Genomic DNA, 26,082 nt, shown 5'->3' with positions numbered 1-26,082 from the left:
ACAGGCAACATAGTTATAGACCAAAGAAATACTGGAAATTCAGAGCATTGCACACAAAACACTGGAGGGGCTCAGGCAGCATCTACGTGGGAGAGGGAATAAATAGTAGGCAAAGAATTCCAATCCTAGAATGCCTTGTAGTTTATTACCTTTCGGAACAGTAGGCCATTCTTATTAATGGTGTTTTCGAGAGGAGAGGTTGGAAGTTTCTTCACTAATTCAAGGCAGTACTGGATACACTGTTGGTTGGGCAACCTCAGAATGGATGAGAACTTGTTTTGTGGTGTATCAAGGACCACCACTATCCAGGCCATGTTTTCTTCTCACTGCTGCAATCAGGAAGAAGGTACGGGAAGCTTAGAACCTGTACCATCAGGTTCAGGAAACCCTTCAACCATTAGGCTCCTGAACCAATATGGATAACATCGCTCACCTCAACTCTGAACTATATTCCACTACCTATGGACTCACTTTTAAGGAATCTTCAGTTGCTTGTTAATTAATTATTTTTCTTTTGTATTTGCACATTGGTTGTTTGCCCATCCTGTTGTGTGCAGTTTTACATTGATTCTATTTTGTCTCTTGTACTTACCGTGATTGTCAGCAAGAAAAGGAATCTTGGGATTGTAAATGGTGACATTAAAAAATACACATTAAGTAAGTAGTGCAAAATTAGTGAGGCAGTGCTTGTGGATTGTTTATCATCTGTTCAGAAATCTGATGGCATAAGGGAAGAAGCTGTTCCTGAAATTTTGAGAGTGTGTCTTCAGGTTCCTGTACCTCCTCTGTAATGAGAAGCTGGCATGCCTTGGGTGATAGTGGTCCTTAATGATGGATGCCACCATTTTGAGACATTTGCCTATTCCTAATATTGCAATTGAGAAGATTGATCTGGATCACAGTCATTCAAGAAGACTGTTACCTTCATGGGTAATGATTAACAACCATATCTATATCTGCTGGATGATAAAATTCTAATGCTCATAAAAGCCACTAATAAAGAAACTTCAAAGGAATTGCATAAGTAGTCAATATTAAAGAGGACGATAATGAATCAAAACAATAAGCTAACAAATATGTGACAGATACTTTTTTACTGTTTCATGTTAAATGATTAATTACAATACCATTTCCAGGCCACTGTACTTGGTTAGCTAGTTAATGTATGAACAAGTTTTTCAAAAAGTCTGAAGGAGAAGGCTTCACTGAAATTTATTTTGAAAGAAATTGTACTCATCTCTGTTCAACTGGACGTCCCTCAATTCTTAGGCTGTGCTTTCTGGTCCTCAACTCTCCCACTATAGGAAACATCCACTCCATCTAGACTTTTCGATTTCAAAATGTTTAAATGAACTCCTCCCTCATTCTTCTAAACTCCAGAGCCATCAATCACCCCTCATATATTAACCCTTTCAAACATGGGATCATTCTCCTGAACCTACTCTGAAAACCTCTTTCTCTCATGCCCGGATATCCTTTCTTAGATAAGGGGCCCAAAACTCCACGTGAGGTCTGACCACTGTCGTATAAGCCTCAGCATCACTTTGCAATTGTCTTTCTCACCACCCTCTCAACATGCAAGTTATCCTCTAGGGAATTCTGCACAATATCTCCCAAGTCCCTCTGCACCACTGATTGTTTAGAAATTAGTCTATGCCTTTATTCCTTCTACCAGAGTGCATGGCCATACACTTCCTGACACTGAATTCCATCTGCAACTTCTTTGCCCATTCCCCCAAACTGGAGACACCCTGCTTCCTCTGCACTACCTACCTTTCCATCTATCTTCGTGTTGTCTGCAAACGTGGACACAAAGCTATCAACTCCTTTATCAAGTCATTAATCTACAATGTGAAAAGAAGTGGTTCCAACATTGACCCCTACTGAACACCGCTAGTCACTGGCAACCAACTTTATTCCCTTACAGTCAGCTAATCTTCTATCCATTCGAATACCTTTACCATAACACACTGTGTTTTAATTTTGTTAAGCAGCCTCAGCTCTATGTCAAAGGGCTTCTGAAAATCCAAATAAATATCCGGAATATGTTACACGTTAACAATTGTACATGAAGCAATACTCAGAACCAACTTGTATATTGGAAGTGACTTTTCCCACACTCAGAATCTCCGAAGTTTGCTCGTGATTATTTGCATACTTACATGAAGAAAGGTGCACATTTATACACAAAAGTATGAAAACAGCTGTACCAAGAGGGCACCAGGAAGTCTGCAGATGCTGTAAATCCAAGCGACATTCACAAAATGCTGGAGAAACTCATCAGGTCATGCAGCATCTATGAAAAAAAAGGACGGTACAGTCGACGTTTTGGGCGTACTCTTTTCCATAGGTGTTGCCGAGCCTGATGCGTTCCTCCAGCATTTTGTGGGTGTTGCAGGGCCTATAAAGGGATGTTGACGTCCCTTTAGAACAGAGATGACAGCAACTTCTTTAGCCAGAGTGTGGTGAATCTATGGGACTTATTGCCACAGATGGTTGTGGAAGTCAAGTCATTCGGTGTATTGAAGGCGGAGGTTGATACTTTCTTGAATTAGAGCGTCAAAGGTTACGGGGAGAAGGCTGGACAATGGGGCTAAGATCGGCCATAACGTAATGGAGGAGCAGACTCGATGAGCCGAATGGTCTAATTCTGCTCCAACGTCTTCTTTATCTTCACTCGGCACTTAAAGTAAATTTACTTTTGCAGAGGATGATTTACCTAGGGCGGTGTTCGGTTGCTGTATGTGTGGGAGGAGGGGGAACAGGGGACGACGACGGGCAGTTCCTTCCACTTTCACTGCAGTGCGGGATTTACTGTATTAGAAATAGAAATAGTTGCGGGCATTTACAGAGCGCGCTCCGAACGGGTGTTCCCCGGGGGTTCCGTGACGTCAGGCGCTCGCGCCGCGACGTTCCATTGACGTCGCGAGCGAGGCGTGCAAGCACATGGAATAATGATGGAGGAGTGATAGATAACCTGCTGCTCATGGAGAAAGGTGCTGGAATCACACTTTGCAATGGAAATATCCGTTCCTTCATAACCAGAAGCTCTTCTGCAACCGCAGATGACCTCTCTCCGATCACCATTGACAACGAAAGGGGAATTGTTACGGAGCAAAACCATTTTTATTGTTGTTTCCAACTGGCTACTCGTGCACTTCTAATTTTGGTTAATTTGCAACACGGCTGTGATGCAGCGGAAGAGTGAACCTCTGAAGTGAGTTATTTATATTGTTGTTTATTTTCTGTTTACGAATTGTGCAGTTTCTGTTGTTACATTGTTAAATCCGATCAGGCCGTGATCTTGCTGTGATTTTTTATACAGTCAGAACAGAAACCAGTATCTCCTTTTGAATTCCAGTTAACTTGTGCGTGGGCCGGATTAAAATACTGTATTTGCTCTTTGTCTTTTCTTAGTGGGTAAATTTGAAACTGGTAAATTTTGCGCGTGCATCTTATAAACATGAACTGCTGAAAATAATGTACGGTGTTTTCCATTTGTAGTTCCCACCAACCATGGACTTTTCCAACGGTTATTAAATGTTTATGTTAAGAGTTACCAAAAACATTTACCGTAATTTAAAAAAAATGCGCGTTTGCGCATAGAACAAAAGATAAATCTTATTGAGACCTCCCCCACCCCAAAAGAATAGATTTTATTTTGACGGAACTCTGGAAGTTTAAGGTCCTTGCAGTGCTTATGCATCGCTTTGGAAGAATTTACTCAGGCACCAGAAATCAGAGCTTGCTTTTCGAATTTAATTTTTATGTCATGTATCCATTCCAAAATGAAAGCCAACTGGCCGATACAGGCAAAGAGACTAGTTTTTTAGAAATGCAATCTGATTTTTTTTTGGTCATACGGCGCCAGTGTTCGAGATTATTTTTTTACCCTCCCTACTGCAGAAAAGTACAGGAGATGGTCATTCTAGTAGGCGGGGATTATAAATTCGCACTTCCTGCATTACCTAGCCAATTTCCAGTCGCTGCCTGAGATTTGCAGTCCAGTCCAGTACCCCACTATTCCACATTGCAAGAAGCACCGCTGTGGACTTGCTGCGAAAGAACTGGACCGTTAGAGTAGCGGAACAAGTATCAATTCTAGTGACATTTTCCGGAATTTAATCAATGATGTTGATCGATTTACACCTGTTGCTTGAAACAGGTGTAAATTCAAATCAATTGACTCCGTAGGCGTTGAAAACAAAGTGGATTATTTACCTTTGGCAATGGGTTAAACGTCGACTGTTTACTCTGCTGTCTGGTCTGATGAGTTCACCAGCATTTTGTGTGTGTTGCTTGGATTTCTAGCATCTGCAGATTCTCTCTTGTGTTTGGTTTATGTAAGAATGATAGAATTTTCTGGAGAAAATATAATTAACTGTTTCATTTTCACCAATTTAGAAACAGTACTGTTAAGGGAACCTGGTTGTGTTGCTGCAGCCAAACGTGGATATGGGTGGGGGGGTACTCGGTGTTCCTCTACTTTTGGACTCGTGAATTTCTTAATATTGTCTTGTGCTGTCAGTTGTCTGGGGGTCTGACTCTTGAATTCCATCTTTCAACCCCTATCCTGGCCTCTGTCATAGAAAACACCATTTTCTGACCAAGCTTTTCTGAAATCTCCCAATATGTCTCCGTGTCAAATTTAGTTTGGTAACACTTTGTGAAATGTCTGAGGATTTTTTAATGTTTGAGGGGGGTTTTTAAGCACAGTTTGGTTGATTTTTGTATAAAAAGTTAGATGAAAAGTACACTTATTTGCCACTCTGTTCTGTACCTAAAAAAAAAAGTGGCCACTGAGTGTATGTTTGTGGTTTTCTGCTGCTGTAGTCCATCCACTTCAAGACTTGACGCTTTGTGCGTTCGGAGATGCTCTTCTGCACACCACTATGTAACAGGTGATTATTGAGCTCCCATCAGCTTAAGCCAATCTGGCCATTCTCTGACCTCCCTCATTAAGAAGGCATTTTCACCCCCAGAAATGCTGCTTACTGGATTTATTTTTGTTTCTCATACCATTCTCTGTAAACTACAGATTGTGTGTGAAAATCCTTGGAGATCGGCAGTTTCTGAGATACTCAAACCACCCCATCTGGCACCAACATTTCATGATCAAAGTCTCATGGATCACTTCTCTTCCCCAGTCTGATGCTTGTTCTGAACAACAACTGAACCTCTTGACCATGTCTTCATGCTTTAATGCATTGAGTTGCCACTGCATTATTGGCTGATTGGATATTTGCATTAGCGATCAGTTTGCAGGTGTACCTAATAGCATGGTCACTGCAAGCTCAAAGATAGTAAATAGGTTTATGGAAGAGAGATTCTCTGGTTGTGCTGGGAGATGAATTTAGGTTGAAGGGCTGAGTAGGTTTAGGGCAATGTGTAATGCTGTGCTTTTGGCTTTGGATACCCTATTTATGCAAACATTATTCAATCAAGTACCATTTGCAGCATTTTAATTATGCATCTTGAGTGTGATGCTGGCTTCTTAAGGTTTTTAACTAGTGTGCAGTGGGTTAAAATCTGCAGCTTGGTAGAGAGACGAGACTCTGGGACAGGGCCTGCAATATTTGCATGCACCAGTAGAATCAGCTGTAATCCTGAGTGTCATTTTCCATGGTACTCTTCTCCCTTTGCACAGTTCTGCTTGCAAAGTGATTGATCTCCATACCCATCTCTTCCCCCTCTTCCAACTTCCATCTCTTCCCCCTCCCCCACCCTTTCCTTCTCCTCTGCTCCCTTTTCTCCTCCTTCCCCCCACTGCCCGTCACTCGCTAGTGTTCAGGGCAATCTCTGTCTGTCCTTGGCCATCTCCTCTATTGTGCCCAGGCATGGTTCAGGGTCCGCAGAACAGTGTCTTCAGCCTCCCGTGTTTCCTCCACCCTTCAGAGTTCCAATGAAGAGTTGTCTTGATGATGGAGATGGTATCTGTTCTCATCACGTGCCCAATCCATCTCTGACATTCCAGTAATGCTGGGTTGTTACGGGATGGAGGGCCCCATGTCCAACCCTCCTCCTGTTGTAGCCGGGGTTTGGGACTGTCACAGCGAAGTTGAAAAAGGTTGATAGAAGATGAAGTATAAAATACTGTTCTTTGACTTGAACGGGTAGAGCAGAGAAAGACTAGCATTTATATGAAATCTTTCATCTCTCATGAAGTTGTCATTTCTTTGTGTCTAGATTGATTATGGACATTTATTTATCAAATATGGCAGTCGATTTGTGCACAGCAAAATCCCACACCAGATCTACTCTAATCGTTTTTGATCTACTGAATGATCAGGCTACCCCTTCCCCCTCTATTTTTCTATCATCCATGTGCTTCTCTAACAGTTTCTTAAATGTCCCTGATATAGCAGCCTATCCCACCTCCCGAGTAGGTTGCTCCCATCACTCTAGAAAAAACTCACCTCTGATATTGCCCCTATACTTCCCTCCAGTCACTTTAAAATTATGCCCCCTGGTATTGGCCATTTCCATCCTGGGAATAGGTTTCTGGCTGTCCACTTGATTTATGCTTCTTATCATCTTGTACACATCTGTCAAGCCACTTCTCATCCAACACACTATAAGGAGAAGCACTGTCGACGTTTCGGGCCGAGACCCTTTGTCTTGATGAACCATGAATTAGCAGGTGAGCGGTGGACCCGGTCCCACGGAAGGCTGGGCTTCAGGAAGGTTGCATTATTGACCTGACGTTTTTTGATCTTTTTCATTGCAACTGTTCACTCTGAGCTCCATTCAAACGGGGAATTTCACTGCACCTTGACGTATGTGACCATAAACTAACCTGGATTGAAAACAAGCTTCCCATGGAAGTGGAACAAATGGGAAAGTTCAAATGACATCACTCCCAAAATCACTGCAGAACTTCGACAGCAAGCTGTGGTATGCAGATGACATGTGCATACGAGTGAGAGACAGAGGGAGGTTAGAGAGAGGAGGGAGGAGAGAGTGAGAGACGGAGGGGTGGAGAGAGAGAGACAGATGGGGGGGCTAGAGATATGGAGGGAGGGGGATGCAGAGAGAGTGAGAGTCAGAGGGCGAAGGGTAGAAAGTGAGGGAGGGAGTGTGAGGCAGAGGGTGGGGGGAGAATAAGAACATGACCATATGTATGCAGTGTAATACAATCCACAGTCTGGCTAGGTGCTCACAATTCCTGACGACATATTTCCAAAGTGAAACTTGTTCAATGGAGATATGTGGATGATTTTTTTTATTACACAGAATGTAGAGCGGGTGGGGGGGGGTGGATGAGAGGATTAATGGGTTTAAGAGGCTCTTAGGCACTTGAAGATCCAGAGAATGAAGGGTGTTTGGTCATCTGCATTGGAAGGGAAGAAATTGCCTTCATGAATTGGTGCAACATGGTGGGCTGAAAATTGGAGTTGTGTTGTACTTTACTGTATTCACTGGTCTGGATTCACAGTGAGCCTGGACTCCCCTCCCTCCTCTCCAAGGTCACCAGTTATCTGCCCACTGAACCTGACTTCCGTATCTGTCCATGTCTGACTGGATACTGCTCAGTGAGACCCCTCGGAGCGATTTTGGCTGCACATGGTGAGTCTTAGAAATGTCCACCCTTAATACCTTGGGGTGGCAGAGCATATTGACTAGCACCATACTTTACATTTCCAGTGACTGGGGTTCAATTCCCACCACTGCCTGTATATTCTTCCTGCAACGGCTTGGTTTCCTCCCATAGTCCAAAGACCTACCAGTTGGTTAGGTAATTGGTCATTGTAAATTGTCCTGTGATTAAGCTAGGATTAAATGGTCGGGGGGGGAGTGCTGGGTGGCATAGCTCGAGAGACCAGGAGAGCCTATTCCGCACTCTATCTAGATAGATAGAGAAGCTCCATCACTCCCCAAGCTTAGCCAGTTGTCAGCCTCTTGACTTTCTGACCCTCACAACCCTAGGAAATACTTAAAAAAAAATTAAATATGCCATGAACACGTTTCAAGATGAATATTTGCATTAAATATCTGAAATAATAATAAAACATTTCAATTAATTAAAAACTTTATATTGATTACCTTAAACCCAGCACAACCATTCAGAGAATCAGGTTTACATGCATCATGCAATTTGTTGGTTCACAGCAGCAGAGCAGTACAATATATAAAAACTAAGTTATAATAAAAAATATTTAATAAATAGTATTGCAAAAAAAGAGAAAACAAAGTAATGAGGTAGTGTTCATAGTCTGTTCAGAAATCTGATGGCGGAGGGGAAGTGTGTGTGTGTGTGTGTGTGTGTGACAACAGCAATCAACTGGGCACAAGTCAGTGTGAGGTAGTGAATTTCTGCCCCTTCACATGGGGGGGGGGGTGGTTGGGGGTGAATGTTGTCGGTTCCCTGTAGAGATGCTGGTTCCTCAGTGGGAAGATACAAGTTGGTGACCAACAAAGTCAGAGTAGCCAAATTCCGGCTGGAAGTGAATTCTGTGCCAGTGATTTCCATTCATCGTTATGTGGCTGTTTTGGGGAATCAGTAACCTTTGTGGCCAGCTAACCCAGACCATGTTGAGTTTTCCTGCTGTACGCTTGAAGATAAGGTGCTTGGGAACATATGCAGAAGAATCTACTAGGCAAACACATGGTTCTGTGGCATACCCAGATCTGGGTCCTTGGGGTACGATATCCTTTTGTTATTTGTGCTGGTTCTGTGCTAGAGCATGTGTGAGGAGATAAGGCACATTGTACACATGTATGGGTTAATAGGTCATACTGGATCATTGGGCCGGAGGGAGTGTATATCTCAATAAATGTATTTTATTTGGAAAATGTGGTATCATAGCTACTAACTACAGTGGGAAGTTTCACTTAATGGGAATTTAAATCAAACCAGACTGAGCAGTGGTCTAGACAAGATCTAGGTGTCGCAGTGAATCGTGCTGGTCTTCGGGCCTTCCAGCCCCAGAGCCTGCTTTTTCCACTGAAATGAGAGCTAAAGTTCAGGGTGAAAAGTGAGATATTTAAGGAGAACATGAGGGGGAACTTTTTCACTCAGGGTGGGGAGAGTGTGGAATGAGTTGGCAGTGGATGTGGGTTTGATTTCAACATCAAAACAGAAGTTTGGATAGGTACATGGATGGGAGGGGGCATGGAGGCTTATGGTTGGGTCTAGGCAGATTAAAAGTTTGGCATGGATTAGATGAGCTGAAAACTGTTTCTGAGCTGCTGTGCTCTATGACTAAAACCTAGTAGGCCTCAGTGGCTATCAGGCCTATCAGAGTGTAGAGAGATGTAGTTATCATAAAATTAAATTAATCAAAGAAGGCTAACATAAATAATTGCATAAATACAGGGCTTCCTGGGTTATAGATGACTTAATAGAGATTATAAGACATAGGAGCAGAATGGGCCATTTGACCCATCGAGTCTGCTCCGCCATTCGATCATGGCTGATTTATTATATTTCTCAACCCCATTCTCCAGCCTTTAATGCCTTAGTAATCACAAACCTGTCAACTGCCACTTCAAATGTACCCAGTAACTTAGCCTTCACAGCTGTCTGTGGCAATAAATGCCACAGATTCACCACCTTTTCGCTAAAGAAATGCCTCCTCTCCTCTCTTCGAAAGGATCAACCTTATATTCTGAGGCTGTGCTGCTCTCTGGTCCTAGACATGCCCAAAATCCTCTCCATGTCTGGATCTTACAATATTCTGTAGGTTTCAATGAGATCCCCAAACACTCCCCATACATTAACCCCTTCAGTCCTGGAATGATCCTTGTGAATCTACTCTTGACCCTCAAAATTTATGTAAGTGTGTCTCTATGAAATTCCCTTGTAGGTTTTTAATGCATTTTACAAGGTAGTGATAATAAAATGGTTTATGGTGTTCATTAATGACTTGCTTTAGTAAATATTCTATTAGTTTAGCCATGGGTAGTGTTAAGGTGAACACATGATGAAATAGAAGCATTAAAGGAGAAGTGCATGTGGAGTGATATATTGTGGGTAAAGGCAGGTTCAGCGAGAGGTATAGAGGGCTGCGGTCTGGGTCCAGTTGATGGGACTAGACAGGAAACCATGCTAGCACTCACTAGCTGGACCAGAGGGTCAGCTTCTATGCAGTATGACTAAGGTAGCTGTATAAAATATAAATGTTCTTAAATTGAATTTGCTGTGCCTCTTGGGGATTTCATTTGATTCTCATATTTAATTTAATATTTAAAGATTAGTGTTATTTGTCACACATGCATTGAAACATACAACAAAGTGTGTTTTTGTCCAATCAGATCAGCGAGGATTGTGTTGGGGGCAGCCCACAAATGTTGCCAGGCTTCCAGCGCCAAGGCAATATCCCCAAAACATGCTAACCCTAACCTGTACGGCTCTGATATGTGGGAAGAAACACACGGTGAGAGCATACAGACAGCAGTGGTATTCGATCCACAATTGGTGTTCGCTGGCACTGCAGGGTAGTACAGCACGATGATCTGTAGTCCAGTGACCTGATTCATTTCTCACTGCTGTCTGTAAGGAATTTGTATGTTCCTGCCACGAACATGTGGATTTTCTCTGGGTGCGCCGCTTTTCTCTCTTAGTCCAAAGACATTCTGGTTGGCAGATGGTTGTAAATTGTCCCGTGATTAGTCTAGGATTAAATTTGGATCGCTGGGTGGCATGGATCAACAGGCTGGAGGGGCCTGTTCTACACTATGTCTGCAAATAAATAGATTAATCAAAGAAAAACAGAAAATGTTGTTTCTTTCTGTTTTGATTTTGCTATCTCATTGTTGCTCTTTGCCTGATTTCAGTGTGCAGTTTCTGTCTTTACTTGTGGATTGTGGAGGGAAATGTTCAGTCAGTACTTCAGGCTGAGGTCCTTCATCAGGATCTAACACGTTGACTGTCCATATCTCTCTCTAAATTTTGTTTGACCCGCCAAGTAACCCACAATGCTTATTCCATCTTCTGCAGTCTAGTTTCTATCCATCTGACCCCAGGCAGTGGGTGGCTGGAAGAATGACCTTTTCTGCAATGGGCAAGAATCTAGATCTATTACTTTCTAGTGAAGCAGGCTGGAGAACCTCTATTATTGCTCCCTGTCATCAGAGAGGAAGCCATGGAGGGATTGTCTACTAAGTCTCTATGGGTAGGATTTAGATACAGGAAGGGGTCAGTAACTCCACAGGGTGTTTTTTATAGACCACCCAGTAGTAATGGGGACATCAAGGAGCAGATAGGGAGACAGATTGTGGAACAGTGCAGTAATAACAGGGTTGTCATGATGGGAGATTTTAATTTTCCCAATATTAATTGGCATCTCCCTAGAGCAAGGGGTTTAGATGGGGTGGAGTTTGTTAGGTGTGTTCAGGAAGGTTTCCTGACAATATGTAGATAAGCCTGCAAGAGGAGAGGCTATACTTGATCTGGTATTGGGAAATGAACCTGGTCAGGTGTCAGGTCTCTCAGTAAGAGAGTACTTTGGAGATAGTGATCGTAATTAGAAACACAGAAAACCTAGAGCACAATACAGGCCCTTTCAGCCCACAATGCTGTGCTGAACACGTACTTACTTTAGAAATTACCTAGGGTTACCCATAGTCCTCTACTTTTCTAAGTTCTATGTACCTATCCAGGAGACTCTTAAAAGACCCTATCGTATCCACCTCCACCACCATCGCCAGCAGCCCATTCCATGCACTCACTACTCTCTGCGTTTCTAAAAAAAACTTGCCCTTAACATCTTCTCTGTACCTACTTCCAAGCACCTTAAAACTATGCCCTCTCGTGTTAGCCGTTTCAGCCCTGGGAAAAAAGCCTCTGATTATCCACACGATCAATGCCTCTCGTCATCTTATACACCTCTATCATGTCACCTCTCATCCTCTGTCACTCCAAGGAGAAAAGGCCGAGTTCACTCAACCTATTCTCATAAGGCATGCTCCCTGATCCAGGCAATATCCTTGTAAGTCTCCTCTGCACCCTTTCTATAGTTTCCCCACCCTACCTGTAGTGAGGTGACCAGAACTGAGCACAGTACTTCAAGTGCAGTCTGACTAGGGTCCTATATAGCTGTAACATTACTTTTTGGCTCTTAAACTCAATGCCATGATGAAGGCCAATGCACCATATTCCTTCTTAACCACAGAGTCAACCTGTGCAGCAGCTTTGAATGTACTATGGACTCAGACCCCAAGATCCCTCTGATCCTGCACACTGCCAAGGATCTTACCATTAATACTATATTCTTTCATCATATTTGACCTACCTCACACTTATCTGGGTTGAACTTCACCTGCCACTTCTGAGCCCAGTTTTGCGTCCTGTTGATGCCCTGCCCTCCACACTATCCACAATAACCCCAACCTTTGTGACATCAGCAAATTTACTAACCCATCACTCCACTTCCTCATCCAGGTCACTTCTAAAAATCACGTTGAAAAGGGGTTCCAGAACAGATCCCTGAGGCACACCATTGGTCACCGACCTGCATGCAGAATGTGATCCTTCTACAACCACTCTTTGACTCTGTAAGAAAGCCAATTCTGGATCCACAAAGGAAGCTCTCCTTGGATCCCATGCCTCCTTACTTTCTCAATGAGCCTTGCATGGGATACCTTTTCAAATAAGACCATGACCAAAAGATATAGGAGCAGAAGTAGACCATTCGGCCCATCGAGTCTGCTCTGCCATTCAGTCATGGGCTGATCCAATTCTTCCAGTCATCCCCACTCCCCTGCTTTCACCCCATACCCTTTGATGCCCTGGCTAATCAAGAACCTATCTATCTTTGCCTTAAATACAGCCAATGACTTGGCCTCCACACTGCTCGTGGCAAAAGAAATTTCACAGATTTATCACCCTCTGGCTTAAGTAATTTCTCTGCATCTCAGTTCTAAAAGGACGTCCTTCAATCCTGTAGTCATCGCTCTTGTCGTAGAATCCCCTACCATGGGAAATAACTTTGCCATTTCCAATCTCTTCAGGCATTTTAACATTCGGAATGTTTCTACGAGATTCCCCCCTCATTCTCCTGATCTCCAGGGAATACAGCCCAAGAGCTGCCAGGTGTTTCTCATACGGTAACCCTTTCATACCTGGAATCATTCTCGTGAATCTTCTCTGACCCTCTCCAATGTCAGTATATGCTTTCTAAAATAAGGAGTCCAAAACTGCACACAATACTCCAAGTGTAGTCTCATGAGTGACCTACAGAGCCTTCTTCACCATCAACTCAACCCGGATATTAATCTTTAGACTACCCTGCACGAGGACTCCTAAGTCCCTTCGCATCTCTGCATTTTGAATTCTCTCCTCATCTAGATAATAGTCTGCCGGTTTATTTCTTCCACCAAAGTGCATGAACATACATTTTCCAACCTTGTATATCATTTGTCACTTCTTTGCCCATTCCCCTAAACTATCTAAGCCTCTCTGCAGGCTCTCTGTTTCCTCAACACTACCCGCTCCTCTACCTATCTTTGTGTCATTGGCAAATTTAGCCATAAATCCATTAATCCCATAGTCCAAATCATTGACATACATTGTAAAAAGCAGCGGTCCCAACACCGACCCCTGTGGAACTCCACTGGTAACCGGCAGCCAGCCAGAATAGGATCCCTTTATTCCCACTCTGTGCCTTCTGCTGATCAGCCTATGCTTCATCCACGCTAGTAACTTCCCTGTAATTCCATGGGCTCTTATCTTGCTAAGCAGCCTCATGTGCAGCACCTTGTCAAAGGCCTTCTGAAAATCCAAGTACATGACATTGACTACATCTCCTTTGTCTACCCTGCTTGTAATTTCCTCAAAAAATTGCAGTAGGTTTGTTGGGCAGGATTTTCCTTTCAGGAAACCATGCTGGCTTTGGCCTATCTTGTCATGCGCCTCCAGGTACTCCATAATCTCATCCCTAACTGCGATTCCAACAACTTCCCAACCACTGATGTCAGGCTAACAGGTCTATAGTTTCCTTTCTGCTGCTTCCCACTCTTCTTAACTAGCAGAGTAACATTTGCAGTTTTCCAGTCATCTGATCCAATGCCAGCATCTATTGATTCTTGAAAGATAATTGTTAATGCTTGCACAATCTCTTTCAGGAAGGAGATTTATCCACCTTCAGACCATGAAGCTTCCTGAGCACCTTCTCAGTCGTAATTTTCACTGCACAAACTTCACTTCCCTGACACTCTTGAATGTCAAAGCAACGGTGAGGAAACGATAGGAGTCAGCTGCACCTTTCCTCATTCCCTGTCACGCCCACTATTGAACTCGAATGCATGCGAGGTCATCAGTCACCTAAACGCAGTGATACCCTAGCACCAGGGATCACCGGTTGGCCTCGGGTAACTGGCCACTTCGTGCGGCCGGCGAGAAGTGCCGTTGCTACTGGCCTGGAGCGTGGACAGATGGGCGCCGCCTCTGAATCTCTTTGCCACACCGAATGTTTATGGGGAACCCGGTACTAAAATATTGGCAGACGACCTAATTCGGGCTCAGGGTTTCGTAAGTAGCAGAGCAGCTACCTCGCTGCGATGGACTGAAAGTTATCCCTCGAGCCAAACTTTTGTCGGCCTATGGATTCTACCTACCTACAAGGGGGTCGGGCATGTGCCCCGTCGAACTCCTCACTCAGTCGGTCACTTTCTCTGGACTGCGACCGCTGTGGCCCCAGTACGGGGACCTCCAGCCCTTACCTCATCCTCTGACTGGTGTGTTGCAGTGATTTTGTATGTTCATACGAGGAAAATATGCACTGTGTGTTTAAGATCCCAACGCTACTTAAAATGTTATGATGCTATTGACTTATAAGTGAGTTATAATTGACTTATCACTATATTCATGCGAGGAAAGTCTTCGCTGAATTTAATACTAAATTCATTAGATGAACCCTTTTAGAATTGAAATTGAGTGTATTAGCCACTTAAAGTTGACTCATCACCTGTAATATAGGTCCTATATTCCGGTCGTGATTAACATCCCCCCCACCCGGTCGGCTGGCCCGCAAGAATATTGTCAATATTAAACCGGTCCTCAGTGCAAAAAAGGTTGGTGACTCCTGTTCTTAGTTTCCTTTTGCAAGTTTTAAAAAAACTCCCCAATCCTCTATCTTCCCATTAGCTCGGTTTCCATGTATGCCCTCTCTTTGGCTTTTACTTTGGCTCTGACTTCACTTTCGGCCACGGTGATGTCTTTCTTCCCTTTGAAAATTTCTTCTCATTTGGAATATATCTGTCTTGTACTTCCTTCATTGTTCACAGAAACTCCAGCCATTGCTGCTCTGCTGTCTTTCTTGCAAATATCCCGTTCCAGTCAACTTCGGCCATTTTCCCTCTCATGCCATTGTAATTTCCTTTATTCCACTGAAATAACGACACATTGGATTTTATTTTTTCCGTCGTGTGCCTCAGGAATTTGTTCTGGGACCCCTTTTCTTCGTGATTTTTATCAACAACCTGGATGAGGAAGTGGAGGGATGGGGTAGTAAGTTTGCTGATGACACAAAGGTTGAGGGTGTTGTGGATAGTGTGGAGGGCTGTCAGAGGTTACAGCGGGACATTGATTAAGATGAAAAAGTGGCCTTAGAAATGGCAGATGGATTTCAACCCAGGTAAATGTGAGGTGGTTCATTTTGGTAAGTCAAATATGATGGCAAATATTAATGGTAAGACTCTTAGCAGTGTGGAGGATCAGAGGGATCTTGGGGTCTGAGTCCATAGGATGCTCAAAGCAGCTGCTCAGGTTGACTGTGTGGTTAAGAAGGCATATGGTGTATTAGCCTTCATCAACCATGGGATTGAGTTTGAGAGCCAAGAGGTAATGTTGCAGCTATCATAGGACCCTGGTCAGACCCCACTTGGAGTACTGTGCTCAGTACAGGAAGGATGTGGAAACCATAGAAAGGGTGCAGAGATTTACAAGGGTGTGGCCTGGATTGGGGAGCATGTCTTTTGAGAATAGGTTGAATGAACTCGGCCTTTTCTCCTTGGAGTGACGGGGGATGAGAGGTGTCCTGATAGAGGTGTATAAGATGATGAGAGACATTGATGATGTGGATAGTCAGAAGCTTTTTCCCAGGGCTGAAATGGCTAGCATAAGAGGGCACAGTTTTAAGGTGCTTTGAAGTAGGTGCAGAAAAGGTGTCAGGGGTAAGTTTTTATGCAGAGTGGTGAGTGTGTGGAATGAGCTGCCGGTGACAGTAGTGGAAGCGGATACAATAGAGTCTCTTAAGAATGCTCCTGGATAGGTACATGGAGCTTAGAAAAACAGAGGGCAATGGGTAACCCTAGGTAATTTCTAAGTACCTGTTCAGCACAGCATTGTGGGCCGAAGGGCTTGTATTGTGCTGTAGGTTTTATATGTTCAATGTTCTGTCTGTTACCTTTGACTGTTGACATTGAGGTAAATCTAATTCATGAACCTTCACGTTGCTATTGGTTAAAAGGGACTAAATGATAAGAAACTGATTACCTTATCCTTGCCAGAAGGACGACAATCATAATCACCCAGCGACTGATGACGAACCACCACAAAGGATGAGTTAAAGGCATTTAGCTATGGAATTAACCTAGCAACAAGATCACAATGCTAATAACAGACAAAATGGCGGAGAAACTCAGAGTCAAGTAGCATCTTTGGAGTAAAATGGACATTCGACGTTACCATATAACCATATAACAATTACAGCATGGAAACGGGCCATCCCGGCCCCTCTAGTCCGTGACAACGGCTTACTCTCACCTAGTCCCACCGACTTGCACTCAACCCATAACCCTCCATTCCTTTCCTGTCCATATGCCCATCCGATTTTACTTTAAATGACAGTACCAAACCTGCCTCTACCACTTCTACTAGAAGTTCACTCCACACAGCTACCACTCTTTGAGTAAAGGAGTTCTACTGGAAGCTCGCTCCACACAGCTCATGACCCTTCATCAGTCCAGACGCGTGGACACGACCTGCAATGTCAACTGTCCATTTTCCTTCATCAATGCTGCCTGACTCGCTAAATCCTCCCCAGAGTTTTTTCAGTTTCTCTGGATTTCAACATCTGTGGTCTCATTTTTCCAAGGTACAGTATTAATAATTCTGCAGTTGTCAAAATGAGGTATAGAGCTGCTTCAATAGTTGGAGTTTTTTCCAAAGCGTTTTGGGTCTGAGGTAAGGAAAAATCAGTTTTGAAGAGAGTAGGCCTTCTGAGTGACACTGACCTTGTGGTGGCTTGGGTGAGGGTGCAAACCCTCACGACCGTTCCTTATTTTAACCCCTGCATGCTCAGTACTACCGACCTTGATGAAATAAGCCATCTCCACATGTTGGATGTGGAGTTAGCAAACCCAGATCAGCTCATGGTTCGTTATTGCCAGCCCCCCCAGAAGTGAGTCTCATCTCAGCTGGGGCCAGTGATTCGGAGCAAGAGACACTAGGGCAGATCGTGTTGGTGGTGTGGTTTTAGTATTTGTATTCAGTTGTGGTTGGGTGGGGATCAGTTCAGCCACAGTATTGTTTGAAAAATGAGACAGTGAAACAGGGTGTGGATCCCTGTGTAATGACATGCAAAATTCAACATCATCCTGATGCTGACAAGACTAATTGATAGTCAGGGTTGGAATCTGCTGGCCTTAATTATGGTGTTTTTATTGAGCACGTGGGAAACTGCAGATCCACGGAGAGCATTCTAACTGATTGCATCACTGTCTGGTATGGAGGTGCCAGTCTCCCCAGCATCGAGGGCATCTTCAAGGGGTGATGCTTCAGGCAGAACTCATCCTTAAGGACCCCATCACCCAGGACATTCCTTCTTCTTATAGCTACCATCAGGGAGGAGGTACAGAAGCCTGAAAACACACACTGTTTTGAGAAAAGCTTCTTCCCCTTTTAAACGGATGATAAATCTACAAACACTACCTCACTATATTTTGCTCTCTTTTGCACAACTTAATATATATAATTTTTATATAAGAAATAAATTACAATACATATATAATATAATAACGTGTATATATTTTTAGTAATTTATAGTATTTAATTATGTATTGCATAATAATTTGCTGCCACAAACCAATAAGTTTCACAACATATGCAGTGATATTAATACTGATACTGATTCTGAAAACTAGTTGGTTTCACTCTTGCATCAATAAGATGCATTGACTTTCATTCTTCGAATGAGTGGCTAAGGAAGTGATGCAAGGGGAAGGGTTTCAGATTTCTGGATCATTGGCATCTCTTCTGAGGAAGCTATGACCTGTACAAAAAGGAGAGCTTAGCCCTGAACTCTAAGGGGACAAATATCCTTAGGGGCAGGTCTGCCAGAGCTGTTTGTGAGGGTTTAAGTTGGTGGGGAATGGGAACTGGAGAGATAGGGCTGAGCATTTTGAGTGTATTGAGTTGGTATACGAGTCACTGCAGTGTATTGTGAGACTGAGGGAGGACAGGGAGATAATAGGGGAAATTGCAGTCAATGGGATGAGTTGAAGTGTAAAAGGGGGCAAAATCAAGAAGGGCGATTAATACAGGACTGAAGGTATTATGTTGCAATGCCAGCAGTATATAGAATAAGGTCGATGATCTTGTCATGCATTTAGAGATTGTGGGCATCAATGAGTCGCGGCTGAAAGAAGATCAAAGATGCATGTTGTCTCGGAAGGGCAGACTATTGGTTAAAAAAAGTGAGATAGAATCAGAAGATACAGATTCTTTGTGGGTCGATTTAAGAAACTGCAAGGGTAAAATGACCCTGATGAAAGTTATGTACAGACCCCTGAACGGTTGCCAGGATATAGAATATAAATTTCGAAGGGAAATCGAAAAGGCATTTAGAAAGGGCAATGTTACGATAGTAATGGGTGATTTCAGTATGTAGGTAGCTTGAGAAAATCTGGTTGGTGTTGCATTTCAAGAAAGGGAATTTGTATAATGCCAATGAGATGGCTGTTCAGAGCAGCTTGAGGTTGAGCTCAGTAGGGGAAAGGCTATTGGATTAGTGGTTCTGTGGTGAACCAGATTTTATTCGGGAGTTTAAGGCAAAGGAGCCCTTAGGAGAGAGTGATCATAAATATTGAATTCACCCTGCAATTTGAGAGGGGGAATATAAGTCAGATGTATCAGTATTACAGTGGAGTAAAGGCATGAGAGAGGAGCTGACCGAAGTTGACCAGTAGGGGACACAAGCAGAGACAACAGCAGAACAGCAGTGGCTGGTGTTTCGGGAGGTGATTTGGAAGGTGCAGGATAGATATATCCTAAAGATGAAGAAGTATTCTAAAGGAGAATGAGGCAACCATGTTTGACAAGAGAAGGGAAAGATAGCATAAAAGCAAAAGAGAGAGCAAAAACTAGTGGGAAGGTAAGAGGACTGAGAAGCTTTTTTTAAAAAAAAACTAACAGAAGGCAATTTAAAAAAAAGACCATAACGAGAGAAGAAATGAAATATGAAGGTAAGCTAACCAAAAATACCAAAAATGATACCAAAGGTTTTTCAGATGTATAATGTGCAAAGTAGAGATGAGAATGGCTTTTGGACTGCAGGAAAATGACACGGGTGAGATGGTGACTGGGGATCAAAGAAGTGACAGACAAATTTAACTATTCACGTCAATCTTCACAGTGGAAGGCACTCACAGTATGCCAGAAATTCAAGCAACAGAGGGTAGAAGTGAGCCTGAAAGGACAAAGTAGTTAAGTCACATGGACCAGATGGACTGCACCCCAGGGTTCTGAGAGAGGTAGCTGAAGAGATTGTGGAGGCATTGGTAATGATCTTTCACGAATCACAAGACTCTGAAATAGTTCCAGAGGACTGAAAAATTGCAAGCGTCAGTCCACTCTTCAAGAAGGGAGGGAGGCAGAACAAAGGGAATGAGAGGCCAGATAGCATGACTTTAGTGGTTGGGAAGATATGGGAGTCCATTATTAAGGATGAGGTTTCGGAGTACTTGGGGACTGCATGGCCAAAGTCAGCATGGTTTGTTTTCTTGAGGCAAAATCTTGCCTACAAATCTGCTGGAATTCTTTCAGGAAGTAACAGGCAGGATAGACAAAGGACAGTCAGTGGATGTTGATTACTTGGATTTTTAGAAGGCCTTTGACAAGTTGCCACATATGAGGCTGCTTTACAAGATAAGAGTCTTCAGTGTTACAGGAAAGGTACTAGCATGGATAGAGGCTTGGCTGATTGGCAGGAGGTAGTGTCAGAATAAAGGGACCTATTGTGCTTGGCTGGCAGTGACGAGCAGTTGGCATTGGGACTTGAGTGATGGATTTGGTAACTTTGTGGCCAAGTTTACGGATGATACAAAGATAGGTGATGGTGAAGATAGTGTTAAGGAGGGAGGAAATCTGCAGGACTTAGATTAGGAGAATGAGCAAAGAGGTGGCAGATGAAATTCAGTGTGGGGAAGTGCATGGTCAGGCACTTCGACAGAAAGAATAAAGGTGTGGACTATTAATGTCGAAAAAATTCTAAAATCAGTGAAGCAAAGGGATTTGGCAGTCTTTATGCAGGATTCCCTAAAGATTAACTTGCAGGTTGAGTCGGTGGTAAGGAAGGTAAATGCAGTGTTAGCGTTCATTTCGAGAGGGTGAGAATATAGAAGCAAGGATGTAATGCTAAGCCTTTATAAGGCATTGGTCAGACTGTCCTTGGAGTATTGCGAGTAGTTTTAGGCCCCTTATTTTAGATGAGATGTGCTGGCAAGGTTCACAAGATTGATTCTGGAAATGAAAGCATTAACGTGTAAAGCATATTTGATGACTGGAGTTTAGAAGAATGAGGGGGAAACTCATTGAAACCTATCGAATATTGAAAGGCCCAGGATGAGGAGAGGCTTTGTTCTATGGTGGCTGAATAGGACCAGAGGGCACAGCCTCTGTTTTCACCTGCCTTTCAGTTGGTGGGAAAACTTGAAAAATGAGGTGGCTCTCTCTTCACCCTCTCTCTCCCTCTCTCCCTCTCTCCCCCTCTCCCCCTCTCCCCCTCTCCCCCTCTCCCCCTCTCCCCCTCTCCCCCTCTCCCCCTCTCCCCCTCTCCCCCTCTCCCCCTCTCCCCCTCTCCCCCTCTCCCCCTCTCCCCCTCTCCCCCTCTCCCCCTCTCCCCCTCTCCCCCTCTCCCCCTCTCCCCCTCTCCCCCTCTCCCCCTCTCCCCCTCTCCCCCTCTCCCCCTCTCCCCCTCTCCCCCTCTCCCCCTCTCCCCCTCTCCCCCTCTCCCCCTCTCCCCCTCTCCCCCTCTCCCCCTCTCCCCCTCTCCCCCTCTCCCCCTCTCCCCCTCTCCCCCTCTCCCCCTCTCCCCCTCTCCCCCTCTCCCCCTCTCCCCCTCTCCCCCTCTCCCCCTCTCCCCCTCTCCCCCTCTCCCCCTCTCCCCCTCTCCCCCTCTCCCCCTCTCCCCCTCTCCCCCTCTCCCCCTCTCCCCCTCTCCCCCTCTCCCCCTCTCCCCCTCTCCCCCTCTCCCCCTCTCCCCCTCTCCCCCTCTCCCCCTCTCCCCCTCTCCCCCTCTCCCCCTCTCCCCCTCTCCCCCTCTCCCCCTCTCCCCCTCTCCCCCTCTCCCCCTCTCCCCCTCTCCCTAGGTTAAACCATCTCACTGTTATTGCCATGAAGGGAAATGTTGATGGTTTGCCAGTACCCTGCAGTCATATGTGGATCATGAAGTATCTAAAGTGCCTAAGGAATTTTAAATGTGGGGCCCAATACTTATAGATAAAGTATGGTGAGAAAGTGCATTCTTGTGGTTTGCACTTGCCATTGATAGTTTATATAGTTCTAAATGCCACGTGCATCTATTTGAATAAAGGGGCAAGGTGTATTTATATTTAGTTGTTGTTATGTGTAGCAGATTGTGCTTCCTTGCATTGTGGTTAAAATACGTTATCAGGTTAAGGGTTGAATATATTAATGCAAACATTTCTCTGCATTCTTGGAGCCTTGCCAAACGCTCTGGTATCTGTTTCTGCACCAGATACTTTTATGTGCTTTTTGGACTATTGCTCTCTTTTCAAATGGCTTTTTTCCATTAAAGTGCTCTGCACCTAAACGGATTGAACCTTGGAATTGTTTGACGATGTGTGGGAATATTGAAAGGCCAAGATAGAGTTGATGTGGAGAGAATGTTTCTAGTATTGGATCAGAGGGCTAGTTTATGACAAGTTTTTTTTTGTCACATGCACATTGAAACATACAGTGAGGTGTGATGTGGTCGAATCAGAACGTCAAGGATTGTGTGGGCTAGCTTGCACGTGTTGCCATGCTTCCGGTAACTATTGTGTATCACGTGGTCAGAAGGAAAACTTACAAACAGTGGTGAGAAGTGAACCTGGTCTTTGGCAATGAAAGCCAATTGCCATGCTACTGTGATACCTTCATGAAAATCATAACCACAGAGTGGACGCAAAGTGATGAAGCCAGAGGTAATATTCCTTGCGAGGCAGCTAATGTAACACCTTACAGCAACAGTGATCAGGGTATGGTTCTTGGCGCTGTCTGTAAGGTGTTTGTGACCACATGGGTTTCCTCCAGGTGCTCTGGTTTCCTCCCACATTCCAAAGACCTACATGTCTGGACTAGTGGGTGTGGGCATGCTGTGTTGGTGCCAGAAGCATGGAGACACTTGGTGGCCTGCCCCCTTATTGGTTTGATTTGGCACACAACTACCTATCTCATTAAATTCTCCACCATTCAGGGCTCCAAACAGGCCTTCCAGGTGAGGCAACACTTCACTTGTGAGTCTGTTGGGGTCATCTGTTGCATCCGGTCCGGCTCCCATTGCGGCCTCCTCTACATCAGTGAGACCCAACGCAGATTGAGGGACCGCTTCGTTGAGCACCTACGCTCCGTCCGCCACAACAGACAGGATCTCCCGGTTGCCACCCACTTCAACTCTGCTTCACATTTCCATTTGGTTATGTCCATACAGATAGACATACTTTATTGTTCCCGAGGGAAATCCTCTACTGCCATGATGAGGCCAAACTCAGGTTGGAGGAGCAACATCTCATATACCGTCTGGGTAGTCTCCAGCCCCTTGGAATGAACATTGAATTCTCCAACTTCTGGTAATTCCCTCCCTCTCCTTTCCCCATCCCACTTTCACTCTGTCTCCTCTTCCAGCTGCCTATCACCTCTCATGACTCTGCCTTCTTCTACTACACATAGTGCTTTCCTCTTAGATTCCTTCTTTACCTCTCCTGCCTTTCCCCTCCCTGCTTCCCCTCCCCCACCCCTTGATCTTTCCTCTGATTGGTTTTCCACCCTCCCCCCACCTTCTTTCTAGGGCCCCTGCCACCCCTTCTTCAGTCCTGACGAAGAGTCTCGGCCAGAAACATTGACTGCTCCTTTCAACGGATGCTGCCCGACCTGCTGAGTTCCTCCAGCTTGTTTGTACGTGTTCATTAAATGCTTTGATGGTTTGTTGTACGTGTGACAAATAAAGCTAATCTTTATCTTTCACTAGTCCTCTCAATTTGAACTCAAATGAACTTGCTTTCCACAGGTAAGTAGCTAGTGTCTGATCCAGTGGTTCCCCAGTCCCTTGGGGATAAATTTACAATAGGAAGGTTTGGATTCAATTAATATTTTTCTATTATAGGACAACTCGACATTAACTGAACTGGAAAAAGCTGTGTGAAATTCCTAAGATACTAGAGAATTCTAACTTGATGTTCTTTTGTTAACTAGTCAAGATTTAGTTGAATGATCACAGCCATCTTGTTGTGGTCACGTGGTAAAAATGTATAGTGTGTACTTCTTTCATGGAGTAGTTTTGTGTGGTATGGTGTTTAAGGGAAGCAAAACCTCAGTGACTACAATGAGTCAGTGTCAGAAATATTGTGATGTTGTTCTTTAGATCAATTCCATGTGTTCTTTTTTAAAGAAAGATTTAGCCTTTTTGTCATATGTACATCGGAACATACGTTGTTTGCATGAAATTAGATCAGTGAGGATTGTGCTGGGCAGCCTGCAAGTGTCACGATGCTTCCGTAACCAACATAGCATGCCCACAATTTACTGAGCCTCACCCAAGGGGCTTTGGAATGTGGGAGTACCCGGAGGAAACCCACGAGGTCACATGGAGGAAATGTACAAATTCATTACCTGCAGCAGAAAGAGTTAAAGCTTAATCAGTAATGGATGCACTGTAATAGCATTCTGCTAACAGATGTGTAAGTGTGATGGTTGGGTGGATAGAACCATTAGCTATATATTCACTCTGTAGTTGCCTTTAATAACCCAACATGCAGGAGACTTGCGATAGGCTGTCTGATCTCTAATAAACAAGTTTACCACAGTAGTATAATCCTGATTATCAAGTTCTAGACCTGGAAGAGTGTGGGAAAGATTTACTCAAAATGCTCCCAAACCTGAGAGTTTTTGAGTTTAGGTCTGATTGATGAAGTTGGCAGTATCATCTTTGAGGTAAGAAGATCTAGAGAAAAATCACAAAAATCCAGCTTCTTAAGCCTTTAACCTTTGATCTTTCCTGCCCACCTGGCTTCACCTATCACTCTCCAGCTAGCCTCTTTCCCCGTTTCATTCTGGTATCTTCCCCTTTCTCAGCCCAAAATGCCTACTATCTGTTCATTTCCATAGATGTTGCCGGACCTGGTTGCTTGAGGATTTTTTACATTTTATATTTGCAAGACATGAGGGCATATCTTTGCAAAAGGTATTTCAGAGGATGGGGGGGGGGGGGTGATGAAGGTTTGTACACTGATAAGGAATGATGGAAACATAGAACATTACATACAGCATCTTTGGCCAATGTTTTAATCTACTGTGAGGTCAATCTAACCCTTCCCTCCTACATAGCCCTTTATATTTCTGTCATCCATGTACCTGTCTAAGTGTTTCTTAAACGTTCCTTGTGTATCTGCCTCTTCCGCCACCCCTGGCAGGGCATTCGATGCACCATCACTGTGTGATTGGTAAAGGTGGCATTATCATCTTTGGTGTTGAAGGTCAAGAAGTTTGATGGTACAAGATTTAAGTAAGGATTTTTGCACTAGCGAGGATTGAGGGCACAGATCTAAAATGTTGGCAAAATGTTACTGTTTCTACAAATGTACTGTGGAGAGCATTCTAACTGGTTGCATCACTGTCTGGTATGGAGGAGCCAGTCAACAAGATCAGAAATGGCTGCAGAAAGCTGGAAACTCACCAGCTCCATCATGGGCACTAGCCTCCACAGAACTGAGGACGTTTTCAAAAGGTGATGCCTCAAAAACGTGCCATCCATCATTAGGCACCCCACTCCCCCAGGACATGCCCTTTTCTCATTGCTACCTTCAGGAAGTACAGGATTGTGAAGACACACTTTTCAATGCCTTCTTCCTCTCTGAAAACAGATTTCTGAATGGGCAGTGAACGGGCAAACAGTACCTCACTATTCTCTTTTTTGCACTATTTATTTAATTAAATTAGTTATAATATAATTTTAATATTTTAGTATATTAGGTAAATAATTTATATATTTCTCATTGTAATTTATAGCATATTTTATCTATTGCACTGTCCTGGTCGGATGTCTGATCAACCTTTGGACTTTAATCTTTGGTGGTGACCCAGATCACCAAGACAGAGCAGAGGGGTGCCACGGTAGTGTCATGTGATTAGCGCGGTGCTGTTACAGCTCACGGGGTTTCAGAGTTCAATTCTGGTGCCATCCTGTGAGGAGTCTCTGTTCATCATCCCCGTGTAATGTGTGGCTTTTCTCTGGTTTCATCCCACAGTCCAAAACCTCACCAGGTAGGTCAATTGTCCTTTAATTAGGGCAGGATTCATCAGATTTGTCAGGGTTTGCTGGGGCAGCTCGAGGGGCCTATTCCACTTTGTGTTGCTAAATAAATGCAGAATTAATTAAATAAATAGATACAAATACAGAATGGAAACCCACCAAGTCTTTGCCAGCCATTATGCACCCATATGCATTAGTTACATCTCAGTATTAAAACTTCTCATCCGCTATCCAAAATATGTCCATGGTCATATCCTGTTTTCTTTAGCTTCAGCCTTGTACTCATTGTAGAATAGCTGACTTCCATCATTCAGTTGCTTCTAACATGGAGGCTGTTGCATTAGTGCCTTGCCACAAATATGGAAATCTACTTCAGACTTCTTCCACCTCTTCT

At 44.0% G+C, this 26,082-nt stretch overlaps 1 protein-coding gene across 11 annotated transcripts in view; it reads left to right on the top strand.

Annotated features, from left to right (window-relative positions):
- The first annotated feature begins 2,939 nt into the window (after nt 1–2,939).
- The window catches only part of LOC132394452 (uncharacterized), a 191,571-nt gene continuing 168,428 nt past the window's right edge, over nt 2,940–26,082 (top strand). For all 11 annotated transcript variants that reach the window (XR_009512330.1, XR_009512333.1, XR_009512329.1 and 8 more), the window contains exon 1: nt 2,940–3,217. The gene's annotated coding sequence lies outside the window, so the exon portion shown is untranslated. The remainder of the gene's footprint in view (nt 3,218–26,082) is intronic.

This window comes from Hypanus sabinus, chromosome 1 (genome assembly GCF_030144855.1).
Source record: "Hypanus sabinus isolate sHypSab1 chromosome 1, sHypSab1.hap1, whole genome shotgun sequence".
Classification (NCBI taxonomy): Eukaryota; Metazoa; Chordata; class Chondrichthyes; order Myliobatiformes; family Dasyatidae; genus Hypanus; species Hypanus sabinus.
This window is presented reverse-complemented; position numbering and strand designations above follow the sequence as displayed.